Genomic DNA, 16,145 nt, shown 5'->3' on the forward strand with positions numbered 1-16,145 from the left:
GGTTCATTATTGGCAGAGAGTGCCCAATTGGTGGTTGGTGCATTACATGCGGAGGTGACACCATTTGGGCCACTAGTATGAGTTTCCTTACTGCTAGATGTTCCAAGATCCATAAGAATGTTCTCCATTGTACTGTGTAGTTGTAGAGGCCTGGATGAGGATTGGCCCTTAGTGTGACGTGTATGCTACCTATAAGGTTTGGTATCTTGCGAGGTAGAATCCATAGGGTTCTGTGAAGAGAAGCTCTTTGTAGATGAGGAAATATGCTGGAATTGAAGCCCCAAAGCACCATCGATGGCTCGCAACACAACCCAGGCGTGACAAATGTGAAGTCTAGGTCCCAAACACATCCCTCCAACACAATAGTAACATCTTCCTGGTCTATGAGGCGACGACCCAACATATTGCAAAGAGACCACACATTATCACTAGTGATGCCCATCTCCTAGGCCTCTCGGTCTGCATCCGTAGTGATGAGGGATGCTATCATAAAATTGTTCTGTAACTAGGTGCCGATAGTGACGAGGGATGCTTTCATCATATTGTTCAATGTCTTGGCTGTGTCGAGGAGGGAGAGATGGTCTGCCTCTGCCTCGCCTTCCCCAGTGAGGTTTGCCACACTCCCTCACCATAATGACTGTGAAAGGACGCTGTAACTAACCCCTTTGTTATATATTGCCTTTAGTTGTTTACAACCAATGTCTTGCTTTCTGTTGCCCAAGCTTTTAACATTCTTAACATTCTTCGTAGACAAGCCATTATTGTCATTAAGTGGACATATGTACCACAACTTGATGGGCCATAGGAACTACACTCAAATCAGAAATTTAAGAGATAAAAATTGGAAAAAATTATCCTTTATTAAGTAATAAATATAATGATATTTTTTTAATAAATATTTTCTTCACTAATATATGAGCTTAAAAAATAATTTAAAAAGTACGTTACAAAATAGGAACCGACATGATGAGTATTTAACCATTAACCTCAGAAATGACCTTGCATTCATCTCAATGCCTCGATGAGATTTAATGAAAACTGGGTAGGTATTCAACTGGGTAGTATTCAATGCCTCCCTCAGTGTTAATGAAATCTTGGTACTTCGCTGGTTTTACAGACCTTCTAGCCTACGCCACCATAATCTATAGAATATGTCATTGATGGCGCCTGCGTAAATGCTCTCGGGAATGCGAAGGCAGGTTTTGAGTTTATACAGAGGATTCTTACGAGCAGCCCGAACCAAAGAGTTCCCCGAGCGATGCAGAATATAGCAAATTGTATAGGCAGAGTTCAGAAAAATGCATAGTCCGTAGATAAAAAGGATTTCATCTACATCGAGTATTTTCTCCGCAGAGGCAACAAGCATTTTGAGCTCTTGAAGACCGCCACTGTAGGTTTATTGGTTATCGAGGTCAGATGATTTTTGTTTTATATTTTCTGGGTGATTGCATTTGATTTGCTGTAAACTGCAGCTAGTCTAGGGTTTTCAGGGTTTTGGATTTGGGGTTTCTCAGAGAGAAAGTTGTATTGGTATGGCGGGTTCCGAGGGGCAGATCAGGGTTCCGGCTTAAATACGATTCTGCATGAAGTATCTAAGCCTAAGCCTTAGCCTAACCTCAGGTCTTTATTTATGCCTATATACCCAAAGCCCTAATTTTAGGGCATGATGGTTGTCATAACCCAGAACCATAATTTTGGGCCATCATGGTTGTCAATAACCCTAAACCGTAAGTTTAGGCCACGACGTATACCAAATTTGGTTCATTTTAAGCAAGATTGAACGTAAAGCTCATTGGCCCTAAACATACCGCAAGGTAATAAAATTGCCCTAGAGGCGATTTGAGTTTTTATTATATTCTAAAGTGGGCAATGCTCTGGACATCTTCTGAGTTCTTTTATTTTGTTTTGATGAATTATTTTTGTAATTGGTTATCCTGTTTGGCTTTTGTTGAAAATTGAAAAATTAGGTGTACATAACGACAAATATTTTTATATTTGATAAACAAGGTGCTTGCAAAACGTCATTTGTTGATGTAAATTTGATATTGTTAACCAGTGATAAAGGAAATTGAAAATGATAACGTTCCTGAATTTATCCTTTTGAGACTCATGCACAACACAGACTCCATAATATCTTATTTGAGTAGCTGGAACACGTGGAATATACTTTTTTCCTATCTGTCTACTTCATTTTTATTACCATATTATTTAGCATTCAAATATCGTTGTTGTCTAGATAACCAAAAGCATGTTATCTTCAGAAGAGGCATTTAGTTCAAGGAAACCCAATTGATTTATGAGCTCAGCTTCTTGAAGAGAGCTTAGCCATATGCTATTTTTTCATCACAATCAGCATAAACAAAATAATCATCAGCCATATATTGGTCAATTCAAGCACTTTCAGTGCTTAGACATTGGGGTTATAAATGTTGCCACTTTCATGCTGCCAGCAGAGGTAACTATTGCATTTGTGACCGGTTGGAGGTCTCAGTGACCTTGATGGCTCACGGATATTGTGCAAGTCCTAGGTGACTTTGGCATAATAGATACCCATTTGTTGTGACACCTAAGCCAAAGGTAGGCCACTTTGTTATCAAGGGGTCATTTATCAATCAAAGAAAAAGAAGAGTAATCGAGATGTGTGATGAGAAAGGTATGGTTGTATGGTTGTTTTTGTTGCACCAAAATTCTCTCACGTGCCTCTCTTTCCCAAAGCAGAAATGAAATCAATTCTGAGTTTGTTGAAGCATGTTACTGTTAGAAATACTGAGAGGGGGTGAATCGATATTTCTTTTCAATTGTTATTTTTTACTAGTTAGATCACTTATAACTTGAACACAAAAAGAACAATGATAGAATAAATAATTTTATTAATCAGAAATAATGAGGACTCCAATCCTCTTCTTTACAATAAATTAAGTACAATAATGTGTAGGGCTCCAACCCCAGATGAAGACACCAATCCTCAATCTCATAGGCTCCAACTTGTAGTTTGCCAAGCATCGACTTGGACTTCCCAAGGCTCCAACCTTGTCACTTTGAGGCACCAACCTCTAGGGCTCCAACCCTATCTCTGGTACAGGCTCCAACCTGGTCTTCTTGAGGACTCCTATCCTCTAGGGCTCCAATCCACTGCTTCAATCTGTACTTTGCCAAGCACCAACTTGGACTTCACAAGGCTCCAACCTCTAGGGCTCCAACCCTATCTTTCCCAAGGCACCAACCTTGTCTCTATGAGGCTCCTACCTCTAGGGTTAGCTGCAATTCGTCAAGATAAGATTGATGATTCTTTATGGCTCCCAATATCTTCTGCAACAAGCCCTATCTATCTTCAGCAATGCCTCCTCCAAATCACTTTATCAATGAAAACCTTGTTTTCTTAGAATATGTTACCACAACTCTTCATGTTACCCAAACAATCTCTCCTTTTGTCACCTCATGATTGCTTCAACACCTCATAGTCTCCAATAATATCTCCAAGACCTTCAAGGTGTCTTCTATAGGCAACCCAAGTTCTGCACCCGCTCTAAGCCTCTTCAAGGGCTTCTTCAAGAACTCTTCAAGAGAGTCTTCACAATGCTTCAACAATAAAATATTTCTTAATGCTGCTACTGTAATATGAGTTTCTTCACGAGCCTTCTTTCAAGATGACTGTCTTGAGTTAACTCCAAAGGATGTCTATCCGAGCTCTCCACAAATGACACTGTTAGTTTGAGTCTCTCAAATTGTTTACTGGTTTGGGGTTTGCACAAGTTTGAGCTCTCTATTCGCTGTATTGTAGGTTGAGCTGTTTACTGGTTCGGGGTTTGCACAAGTCTGAGCTCTCTATTCGTTGTAGTGTAGGTCAAGCTCCCAACAAACATAGGTGATTGTCCTTAAAGTAATCACGTATCCGATGCGTAGTTCGAGCTCCACAGGTAACTATAACTCCGAGCCTTTAAGCTATTTCCCCTCCACTGATAGTCTGAATATTACTTCACACTTTTATATTAAGATTTGGACTCCACCAAGATTGTACTACCCATGATTTCGTGCTCCACCGGAACTGCAATGTCCCACAGATATGGGCTTCACCAAAATTGAAATGTTCCTCGATCCGAGCCACAAGTCTTCTACAAATCCAATTTTCGAGCTCTAGAGCAGATATCCACAAACAATTTAATCCTTCAATTCCTTCTCGGTGTTCCTCGTTCACGAGTTGTGATTGTAATGTATCTCTGTAGTAGATCTTCACTGAATCGATACTTGAAATGAAGTATTTGACTTGTGTTTATATGAGTTTCGCCAATAAATGAAAAGACACGTTCATTAGAGGAGAGGCCAACTTGTGCATGAGGTGGCACATTGAAAATATATTAAATAACTGTCGGAAGGGGTCTTTGTTAATAATCGACGAAATATAACATAGTTTTATTGTTACGGAAACGATATTATAATAGCAAGATAGGAGGGGTCATAGCGAATAACGCGAAACCATATTATAATGGATGCCGTGAAGTCCTACATGCCACATCATCACTTTAGTCTTCGTACGTTGGCACCACAAGGATATCAAAGGTTTGTATTGAAAGCTTTAACATGACATGCTTGTAAGACTTACGAAATAGAAAAGTTTCGATGAGGCGGACATGATAATATATTAGACACATTATGATAAAGCCAATAGGGTTCGCAACCATATCAACGATCGACAATCGAAGGATCTTATTGGAGGTGCTATTCAAAAGTTCCGATAAAGGCAGATGCGATTAGATAATTAAATCGTTAACTTAAATCATGTCGGGTCCGCATATCGGAAGTCAGAGATCGGAGGTCCATATCGGAGATCGAGGGTCCATATAGCATCGGAGGTCCATATCGCATCGGAGGTCCATATCGCACATCGGAGATCGGAGGTCCGTATCGCATATCGGAGATCGGAGGTCCACATCGCATATCAGAGGTTGAAGATCGGAGTTTTGAGTGGTGACACAATAAAAACGCCGATATGATATTTCCTTGGTTTGGTTTTATTATATGCATTGTGATATGTTCCAATAATGGATTATTAAGGTTTCCAAACTCTATTACTCTCATAACACTGCTTTTCCTTTTGGCTCTTTCTCTTGGGCATATGCGGTCTTCTCTTGGATCTGCTCCTCCTTGGATTGTCTTGGCTCTTGCTCTTGGCTTCCGATGACTTTCCTTTGGCTCCCGATGGCTTCTCTTTGAACTGCTTCTCGCTCTTCTCTTTGGTACTGCTCCTCTTGCTCTTTGGGTCCAACGCTTCTTGGGATTCTATCTGTGTATATATATATATATTCAATGCTTATGCTATATTCGATCCATATGGCCATCAATGACAACATTGACATCTCAACAATTACGTCCTAAATGTTGTTTTTCCATGATATTGGTGTCTAGGATAGAATCTTAAATCACCGACGCTACCAAACCAAGTATCACAACAAGTCTACTTTGCACAACGAAATATTATACAACAATAAATATACTAGTGCACAAAATATACACAACTTTTTACACAATTTTACAATAATCCAACTTTGTTATATTTTAATCAATTTGATAATACAACAGTCTAGGGCTCCTGTACCAGGGATAATGGCCCTCATCCACTAGTACAAGAATACAATATACAAAATACACTGACGATCTAGCTGATGTAGTGCACAATCACAACTTGTTGTATCTTGTACACTGCGGGTCCTTTGCTTATGTTCTGCAACACTTGCCTCTATCAATGCAAGTCCTTTAGGCCATTGAACCTTAGCTATCCAATCTGCTCTCTAGCTGATCATAAGTCCATCTACAACCAACACATAGGGTCTTTATGCTCACTAGCTGCTCCTTTGTCCTTCAAGGCAATAACACTTTGAGACTTCTACCCACAGTTTCTCCTCAACTCTTTTGTGACTTTTCTTCCCATTATAGTCTTTTTGCGTTGTTTCAATGAAGACTAACATAGGGCAGGAGGGCTACCACATATCATCATCGAATGTCGCTTCTCCAACAATGAACACGTGCTATCCAATTTGCTCCTGGTTAGCCAAACCTTGAGCTCCTCCAAACTGCCACTCCTAGCAACCACCTTTGTCCATCAAGGCGCTGCACTTAGGACTCAGACTTGGGCACTTTCACACTACTCTCCAACATACCTCAAATTCCCAATACCAATGTCCAATCTAGGACCTCATCCCTAGCATCAATTCAACATAAGTACATCAATAATATACCTCTTTACTCCTCAAGGGTTAGTGTAGTACAATTGTAGGTCTGGTTCACCTAGTTAGGGCTGTTGGCAAGCTGCTACAACTCTCTTTTCTACCTCCTTACCTCCTCCAAAGGCTGCGACCTCCTTTCAAATAGTTCTTTGCACTCTCCTTAGCTGATTTGGGCTAATTCCAGCCCTCAAACCTGCCTCACGACCCACTTGCTCCCAAAAGACAAGGCCTGTGGCATACTTGGACTGTTCCTCAACCTTTCGGCGCCTTGTCCAAGCTGTTCTAGGTCTATGGCCTACTTGAATTAGCCTTCTAGAGCTGTGACCCACTTGTAGAAGAGAGTTCCCATGCAAAACAAGGCTAAGACACCATGCAAAACTCCCTCAAGGACTGCAACTTCCTACCTGTAGCTTCTCAACCTTGAAAGATACCTCAAGAGACACAAAATAGGCCTCATCTTTCACGTCTAGCCTTCTTCTCTAGCTCGATTGCATAAGAGATGTATTATCTATGGAGTGATGCACTTGGATGTGAGGAAATGACCTCACAATCACCTTATATTTATATCTAATATAAGGGCTTCATTAAACCATCATGGAGGGCTTGTACAACTGTCATACAACACAAGCATACATGACTTGTCATCCACAAAACCCACCAGCTACAAAGAAAAATGAATATCTCATCATAGACACCTCGGATTTGAGTGATTTTTGTTGCCTCTTTCTCCTCTCGAGGTCCTCTATCATCTCAAATAATCACATGTCAAAATCTCCTCATGGTTTCACACCCACAAGCTTGGGTGCAAAAGCCACACCTTGGGTTCCAAGCCCACAAAGCACTTTTGTGGTGCTCCAATGCCTAAACTTCGAACTCTAGGGCTTGGAGTACCTCCCAAGCTACCAAAAAATTAGCACTAAGCTGCATTTGTTTTGGCTTAGGGAATTTCTGAAAGAAGAAAGACAATAAGAGCAGAAATATTTGAAAACAACAACTAGAGAATACCAGTTCTAATCCTTTAAGAATATGGGTGATTTATGGTATTTGGGAACACGCGGACAACATTATGCATTTATATTAAAGAAAACATTCATGATATCAAACACCAAAATAGAAACTTAACTTCTCAACCTCGAGGTTCCAAGCTGTTAAATGAGTTGTGTTTTTTTGGACTATTTGCACTTGTAACATTCATCTAAAAGAAAATATATAACCCAGTCTCACAAAAATGTAAACTTAAATCTATTCTAAAATCCAAGAAAATAAATCAACAAAAGGTTCTGCACTAGTCCGCCAATCTTTTTCAATTGGTTCACATAAATTCACAATGCTTGACATTGAAGTGAACAAAATCTCTCATATCCCCAAGACACATCTTGAGAGTCAATATAGAAAATGTATTTTTGGTGGATTCAATTTATTGGGACAATTTCATCATGGATCCTATCTTGAATGCTTAATTCCTCTCATTAGAAGCTTGCATTCTCATTTCCCAAACTTGACTGAAGTTGCATAGTTATTTCTTTGCCTCAAGGTTGTTATGAAATACAAAATAAAATAGCAGTGGCAATGGACAATATTTCAATTCTTAATGCTCCAATTTTCTAGGCAATCCAAGAGAAAAATATACTGAAGTGTTCTTGATAAGTTTCAGCCCTCTAGGAAAATTTTATCATACATAAACCAAAACTGAAAACTCTTATTTCAAATAACGCTTATCTTCTCCGATTTAGGCTTGACTGAACTAGCTGGTCTGATTGTTTTTGAGCAAAAACTGGTCTGAACTACTGCGAGGGGCTGGAAAAGACCAGTTCAGTACCTAATCGACCTTTTTCCAATGAGCTGGCTAGTTTTGTACGATGTGACTAAGGACCCTTGGAACACAATTTTTTTAAAAGAAAACAATAATTTATGAGTGGGGCAACCTATTATTTTGTTGAAATTCTAGTGTTGCAATGGTCAGAGTAGTTTTTCATAGTTGATAACGACTGTTGATATAAATTGTTTCTTCTTTATACTTTATTCAACAAGTGGCTATACATGAAAATCTTCAACCATTAATTCTTCAACAAGAGGAGTAAATAGAGATCATAGTAAACAATGAACAAAAGACAATAAGCAAGAGCCAGGGCAAAACCACAAGGGAAAATCCGAAAATTCTTTCCTTATGAGAGAGAGATTCAATCCATCAATAGTACATCAAAATGTTCCAACAAATCCAAAATAGTCAACAATGAAGTACCCAATCAAAGTTTGCTCAAAGAAGGAGAGAAATTCCACTTCTGTTAATGAGTAATGTTTGCGCAAGGAGGTCAAAAAATATGCCTGAAGTCATTGTGATAGGAGTTCGAAGTCCCATTGAAATAACCACAAAAGTTGCCAACGAGCTGTCCAAAACCCTAGATCAACTTCAGAATTATGTCACCTCCTCAACCTTTCGGCCCCCTGTCCAAGCTGTTCTAGGTCTGTGGCCTACTTGAATTAGCCTTCCAGAGCTGCGACTCACTTGTAGAAGAGAGTTCCCATTCAAAACAAGGCTAAGACACCATGCAAAACTCCCTCAAGGACTGCAATTGCCTACCTATAGCTTCTCAACCTTGAAAGATACCTCAAGAGACACAAAATAGGCCTCATCTTTCACATCTAGCCTTCTTCTCTAGCTCGATTGCATAAGAGATGTATTATCTATGAAGTGATGCACTTGGATGTGAGGAAATGACCTCACAATCACCTTATATTTATATCTAATATAAGGGCTTCATTAAACCATCATGGAGGGCTTGTACAACTGTCATACAACACAAGCATTCATGACTTGTCATCCACAAAACCCACCAGCTACAAAGAAAAATGAATATCTCATCATAGACACCTCGGATTTGAGTGATTATTGTTGCCTCTTTCTCCTCTCGAGGTCCTCTATCATCTCAAATAATCACATGTCAAAATCTCCTCATGGTTTCACACCCACAAGCTTGGGTGCAAAAGCCACACCTTAGGGTTCCAAGCCCACAAAGCACTTTTGTGGTGCTCCATGTCTAAACCCCGAACTCTAGGGCTTGGAGTACCTCCCAAGCTACCAAAAAATCAGCACTAAGCTGCATTTGATTTCGCTTAGGGAATTTCTGAAAGAAGAAAGACAATAAGAGCAGAAATATTTGAAAACAACAACTAGAGAATACCAGTTCTAATCCTTTAAGAATATGGGTGATTTATGGTATTTGGGAACACGCGGACAACATTATGCATTTATATTAAAGAAAACATTCATGATATCAAACACCAAAATAGAAACTCAACTTCTCAACCTTGAGGTTCCAAGCTGTTAAATGAGTTGTGTTTTTTTGGACTATTTGCACTTGTAACATTCATCTAAAAGAAAATATATAATCCAGTCTCACAAAAATGTAAACTTAAATCTGTTCTAAAATCCAAGAAAATAAATCAACAAAAGGTTCTCACTAGTCCGACAATATTTTTCAATTGGTTCACATAAATTCGCAATGCTTGACATTGAAGTGAACAAAATCTCTCATATCCCCAAGACACATCTTGAGAGTCAATATAGAAAATGTATTTTTGGTGGATTCAATTTATTGGGACAATTTCATCATGGATCCTATCTTGAATGCTTAATTCCTCTCATTAGAAGCTTGCATTCTCATTTCCCAAACTCGACTGAAGTTGCACAGTTATTTCTTTGCCTCAAGGTTGTTATGAAATACAAAATAAAATAGCAGTGGCAGTGGACAATATTTCAATTCTTAATGCCCCAATTTTCTAGGCAATCCAAGAGAAAAATATATTGAAGTGTTCTTGATAAGTTTCAGCCCTTTAGGAAAATTTTATCATACATAAACCAAAACTGAAAACTCTTATTTCAAATAACGCTTATCTTTCTCCGATTTAGGCTTGACTGAACTAGCTGGGCTGATTGTTTTTGAGCAAAAACTGGTCTGAACTACTGCGAGGCGCTGGAAAAGACCAGTTCAGTACCTAATCGACCTTTTTCCAACGAGTTGGCTAGTTTTGTACGATGTGACTAAGGACCCTTGGAACACAATTTTTTTAAAAGAAAACAATAATTTATGAGTGGGGCAACCTAATATTTTGTTGAAATTCTAGTGTTGCAATGGTTAGAGTAGTTTTTCATAGTTGATAACGACTGTTGATATAAATTGTTTCTTCTTTATACTTTATTCAACAAGTAGCTATACATGAAAATCTTCAACCATTAATTCTTCAACAAGAGGAGTAAATAGAGATCATAGTAAACAATGAACAAAAGACAATAAGCAAGAGCCAAAGGACACCAAGATTAGGCTCATAGCCAGGGCAAAACCACAAGGCAAAACCCAAAAATTCTTTCCTTATGAGAGAGAGATTCAATCCATCAATAGTACATCAAAATGTTCCAACAAATCCAAAATAGTCAACAATGAAATACCCAATCAAAGTCTGCTCATAGAAGGAGAGAAATTCCACTTCTGTTAATGAGTAATGTTTGCACAAGGAGGTCAAAAAATATGCTTGAAGTCATTGTGATAGGAGTTCGAAGTCCCATTGAAATAACCACAAAAGTTGCTAACGAGCTGTCCAAAACCCTAGATCAACTTCAGAATTATGTCACCTCAAAAGGAGCGAGTTTCTCTGCAATCTTTGGCCAGAAAAGAGTCAACAAAATAGAAGTATAGATGATCCCAACCAGACCCAAGTCATTGTAGTCAACGAGCCTTTGAAGGAGATCCAAACCGCAGTCAAAAGAACCCTCTTTATCCTCTTCGCACTTGTGGATATCTTTGTAATTGTAGACTGAATTGTTGTGATGGATGATGATTGAAATGAATGCCAATGAACTTGTAGGTGTCATGTGAGGGCTAGTTAGTCCTAATGGGGTCAACATGATGATCTTAAAGGAGCTGACTTGAAGGGCTTAATTGAGCTCACTTGAAAGTGACCAAAAATTGATTTCTTCTTCGAGTATGCAATGAGAAATGTCAACCATAGATACGTTATATTTCAACATATTCGACCTTTAGGGCCTTACTAATGCAATGCAATTAATGGTAATGTTAAATCTATCACTTTAACTTAAATTTTTAACATTAACATTAATTATTTCAGAATGTTTGAGAGTAGTTCCAACCTCATTATATTTTGTATGGAGAAAGTAGAATTTTAGGTCCCACTCAAAATCCAACAAACTTAATAGTTTTTAGGATATCATGATTGGGGGGATTGCAACGTTTCCATTGGAGTTTGTCATGTATGAGGGTATGGAACCGACATTTAATCAAGAGCACCAAACTCTCTATGTACCTCGATTTTGGTGGCATTGATTGTTGAACTCCTTTGTCACGATCCTAGTAAAAATGTACCCATCACTCAAGCAAAATCTCGATTTGACATGTTAAGATTCTTTTATCTTATTTTAATGCTTAGAGGATGATAGCGACGATGAGGATCCCAATAAAGGCAATTATTTTGATGATATGTAAGTATTTGTTGTAGCATGATTTTTTTTTTTGGACTCTAGAGGCCATCTAGAACCAGTTTGTTGATGTATTTTTGGTTTAGAGATGGATTGCACTTTGTGCTATTTTGGTTATATGCACCCTTACTAGCTATATATATGAGAGTTTGCATAGTTGTTTATAATTGTTTGGATTCACATGAATATGTATTTTTTTCAAAATTTGTATATTTATGAATTTTATGGTCGATTGGTTTTTTGGTTTGATTTTTTTAGGTTTTGGTCTAGTTCACATTTTTGGGCTCTGCTGGTTCAGTGAATGATTCAGTTCGGATAACATTGATGTTAAATCACTTAAGGTAATTGCCCTTACGTCAAATCGAGAAGTCTATATAGCTCGAAATTACAAACCATAAAGAACATAGATGGTAGAAAATCAAATTTGCGATTTACACAACTATTGAATAACTGAGAACTTCATTAAACAGTAGTTGTATAGGTACATACCATAGGTTTATCGAACTAGCTAGAGCTCAACCAAGAGCTCCAATATCCATTAAGCACTCAAAAATCCAAGGCAAGATTAGCAACTCCATGAGAGAGAAAGCTGAGTCTAATAACTACAGTAGTTGAAACATATAGGTACATACCATAGGTTTATCGCTCTCTAAAACCCTAGCTGGGGAAAACAAAAAAAAACTTTAGCTCAACCAAGGAGCTCCAACATCCATTAAGCACTCAAACAAATCCTCCAAGGCAAGACATCTTTTCCTCCTCTTCTTCTTCACCAAATATACCGCTAGGGTTTAATCTCAAAACTCTAATTTCAATACTCCAAGGGATCAAACCCTAATTATAGACTTCAAGATGTTGTGAGATGATCAATAAACCCTAGCAACTCCATGAGAGAGAAAGCAGATATAAATGAAGATATAATAGAGAGAGAATGAGTAGTGTGCTCATCTTAGTCACATCTCTAACCTAAGTTGTAGGAAACACACCCTCTCGTACTAGTCAGGTTTTTGTATTGAAACGTTGAAACATGACTAAAGTGTGTTTGAAACATTTTTCAATCCATATCAAATGCATTTCATGTGTGGAAATGTGTTTCGTGCATATTGAAATAGGTATCCAAAAAAAGATTGTCATGACTTTACCACAATTTGATTGTTGGGATCCACATTTTTTGTTTTAATGCTTCATTAAAGGTTAATTATGAATTGATGAGACATTTAGAAGCATCTAAGACTAGAAAATTTTCTTTAAAAGATGGTTTCACTCTCAATTTGCACCAAAAATACTACCAATTAATGGTAATGTTAAACTCTTTAAAGTTGAGAGTGGTTTAAACCTCATCAGACTTCATATGGAGAAAGTAGAATTTCATATCTCATTGAAAATTCAATAGACTTAACAGCTTTCAAGATTTTAGGATTGGTAGGATTGCAACATTTTCATTAGATTCCATCATGTATAAGGGTATGGGATTGACATTTATTTAAGAGCACCAAGACCTAATGTACCTTGATGTTGGTGATATTGATCTTTTGACTCCTGTTGTGGCCTTAGCAAAAGTGCACTCTTCACTCAAGCCAAAGTCATTGATTAGGTATGTTAAACTTTTTCTACCATATTTTAAAGCTTGGATTAAGTAGTTTCATCAAAACTGCATGTTGTTGACTAATGTGCTTCAAGGATTGAGATAGATGCAAAGGGTGATGATACTGATTAGGATCCCAATATAAGAAATGGTGGAACATTGCTTGTCATTTATGTTTGTCATTTAAATGTTCTTGCTTGTTTATTCGTAATGCTTTCTTTTCAAGTTTCAATATAATGTGCTATATATAAAATGAGACTACACACACACACACCCACACATGCATATATGTGTGTGTGTGTGTGTGTGTAGTTCTATATATACACATGTGTGTGTGTGTGTGTGTGTGCATGTCTATATATATATATATATGTATATATATTGAGTGGGTCTAATGGTTAAAAACATGTGTTTCATCCTAAGAGTTCACATGTTCAAATCTAGAGGGGGGATAGAGTATGTGCACCTCCGTAAACTTTAGCACAATCAAATTGTTGCTTGGAGGTAGGTCCCTTATGCCACAAACAAAGGCGTATCATACTCCACTAGGTCCACTCTCCTTGCATGAACATCATCACAACCAAGTTTCCCCAAGCCAACTTCAAGCTTCCATATAGGAATTCAAGCTACCTCATGCTGTCTAGCGCTTGATGCCATCCTCAAAGATGTAATATGCTCCTTCTCTTAAGGACAACTTTCTCCAAGCGAGCAACATCATCATGTGGCCATCATGAAGGATGTGACTTAAGCTATTAAGGGAACTCCAAATCCATAAGGAAGAATGTCAGACAATCACCTATAACTAAGGTCGATCAATCACTAATTAAGCAATATCCAATGTGCAAATCCACCTCGAACCAACCAAGGGCTAAACATACACCATGCATCCCAAATCTCATTAAGCACCCCTAAACATGGTGTAAAGATTTTTGGAGTCACTTGAAAGCTGATAGGTTTGTGTGGTGAATTTTTTTCTTGAAATGGATTTAGGAGTCAATGGATTGCAACTTGTGCCTAAAGATTGTGAGTATTGTTATAGAAATCTCACTCATAATCAACTTTGGCAGGGGTTTGAAAAATGAAAATTGGGAAAATTCAACAAAAAATTGTCGACCAATAAAAGATTCATAAAGTAATATTTTTCAACTAAATGAAAACATGAACTTAAATCATCAGATAGTTACATTGTGACATAAATATTAAAAGAAGGTATTCAATTATCATATATAGGTTGTCCAATCACATACATCATATATTAACCATCAGTAGTTGACTAGGGTTGAGTTAAAATTCAAGAGTTTAAAATAAAATAAAAAATTAAACTATAATATGGATGCGTTAATGACCTTTTCCTCTTTTCTAGGGCCTATTGGTGGAGAGTCTTGGAATTGCATGTCTAATGGAGCTACAAATTGGTGGTTCCTACACTTGATTTTGTTGGTTGTGCATTGGTTGGTCGTGAGTTGGCCAATCTTGCTCTAGTTGGTCTTGCGCTCGATCATCCTCCCTATCTAACTAGGGAAATGAATCCTCCATAATAGGTCTCTCACCCTCCTCAACATTGAGTTAGAAGTGGGATGAATCACATCCAAGTAAATGGCTTGTACATCAAGTGGGTTCTTCAACTACCCCACCCATAATCAAAGGATGTCGTAAACATACATCATATCATTGAGGTGTTGATACTCCATCTTATTATGCTTTTGTGAGTGTTTTTTCAAAGAAACTCCAATTGTGTTGGCAATCCAAAGCACTAGAAAATTGACTTAGTACACTAATTACAATTTTTTGAAGATTTGATGTTTGTCCACCATAGTTATCCCACCACACATCTTAAAAAATAGGAAAAGAGAGAACAAGTAAATTAAATTTCCAAACAATATACTCTTATTAATAAAGTCTAAATGTGAACTTTAAAGCTGAACAATCAATCATACAATTTGAAAGTTGAAGTGAAATTGCTTATCTAGCCACAAAAATGTTCTTACCCACATTTCTATATCATAGCCAAATAATCCTAGAGCTCTCTTGTAATTCTTTAACTCAGACTATATTGCTGCATGCACCTATAGGTCTAGCACCATTTTCTACACACACTAAAGAACTTGGCCAATAATGTTAGTGGTGAAACTTGTAGTGAAATTCACTAGAGTAAAACAATGTGAACTTCTTGCTCTGTGAACTGTAAAATGCTACATGTTGTTCCATATATCATCAATCAAATCCCATATAATGATGTGCTTGGCCTTTCCCCCGTCACCTTTTTAAACTAGAACAAGAAATTTGTATTAAGCAAAAATCTGCGACTGAAACATGCAGTTGAAGTACATCGACATGAATGGTACAAGGAAAAACTTTTCCATGACTCTAGAAAGAGGGGGGCAAAAAACCATCATCTTCCCGACAAAAGAAGAAAGGGGGGAGATCCAAAACTAGACCTTCTAAGACTTGAGCCTATTGCTTTTTGAGAACAAGAGTAGTTTCTTACAAATTGCTTGCACAAAATGGTACAAAAATAAAACATTTCTAATATTTAATCAAAACTGACACCCCATTAGAATCGCGTGAGGCTAAAGAATGGTGGGCACTATATTTTGGAGATTTCTTGCTTCATTCTTTCTATTTCTTGTTAATGAAGGGGATGATCGTTGATTGCTTTCTAAAACTTCTGAATATGAAGGAGAAGAACAAGAGAGATTGACCTCATTCTCTTCCTCCGAACTGGCCTCTTCTTCTTTTTTATTTGAAGGAGAGGCATTTCAATATCCTTAGAACTAGTCTCTTCCTCAATGTGACAACTGATGTTCTCTGAAGCCATTTGATCTTGATCTTCTTGAACTGTGACTTCTGC

General features: G+C 37.7%; 1 long non-coding RNA gene across 1 annotated transcript in view; it reads left to right on the top strand.

Moving 5' to 3' along the window:
- Window positions 1-964: 964 nt before the first annotated feature.
- Window positions 965-16,145, top strand: part of LOC149249546 (uncharacterized) — a 54,828-nt gene continuing 39,647 nt past the window's right edge. The window contains exon 1 of the long non-coding RNA XR_016266779.1: window positions 965-1,411. This is a non-coding gene — a long non-coding RNA (uncharacterized LOC149249546). The remainder of the gene's footprint in view (window positions 1,412-16,145) is intronic.

Source organism: Pinus tabuliformis, chromosome 7, assembly GCF_031772625.1.
Source record: "Pinus tabuliformis cultivar Carrire ecotype Pingquan chromosome 7, CPIR1, whole genome shotgun sequence".
NCBI classification, from domain to species: Eukaryota; Viridiplantae; Streptophyta; class Pinopsida; order Pinales; family Pinaceae; genus Pinus; species Pinus tabuliformis.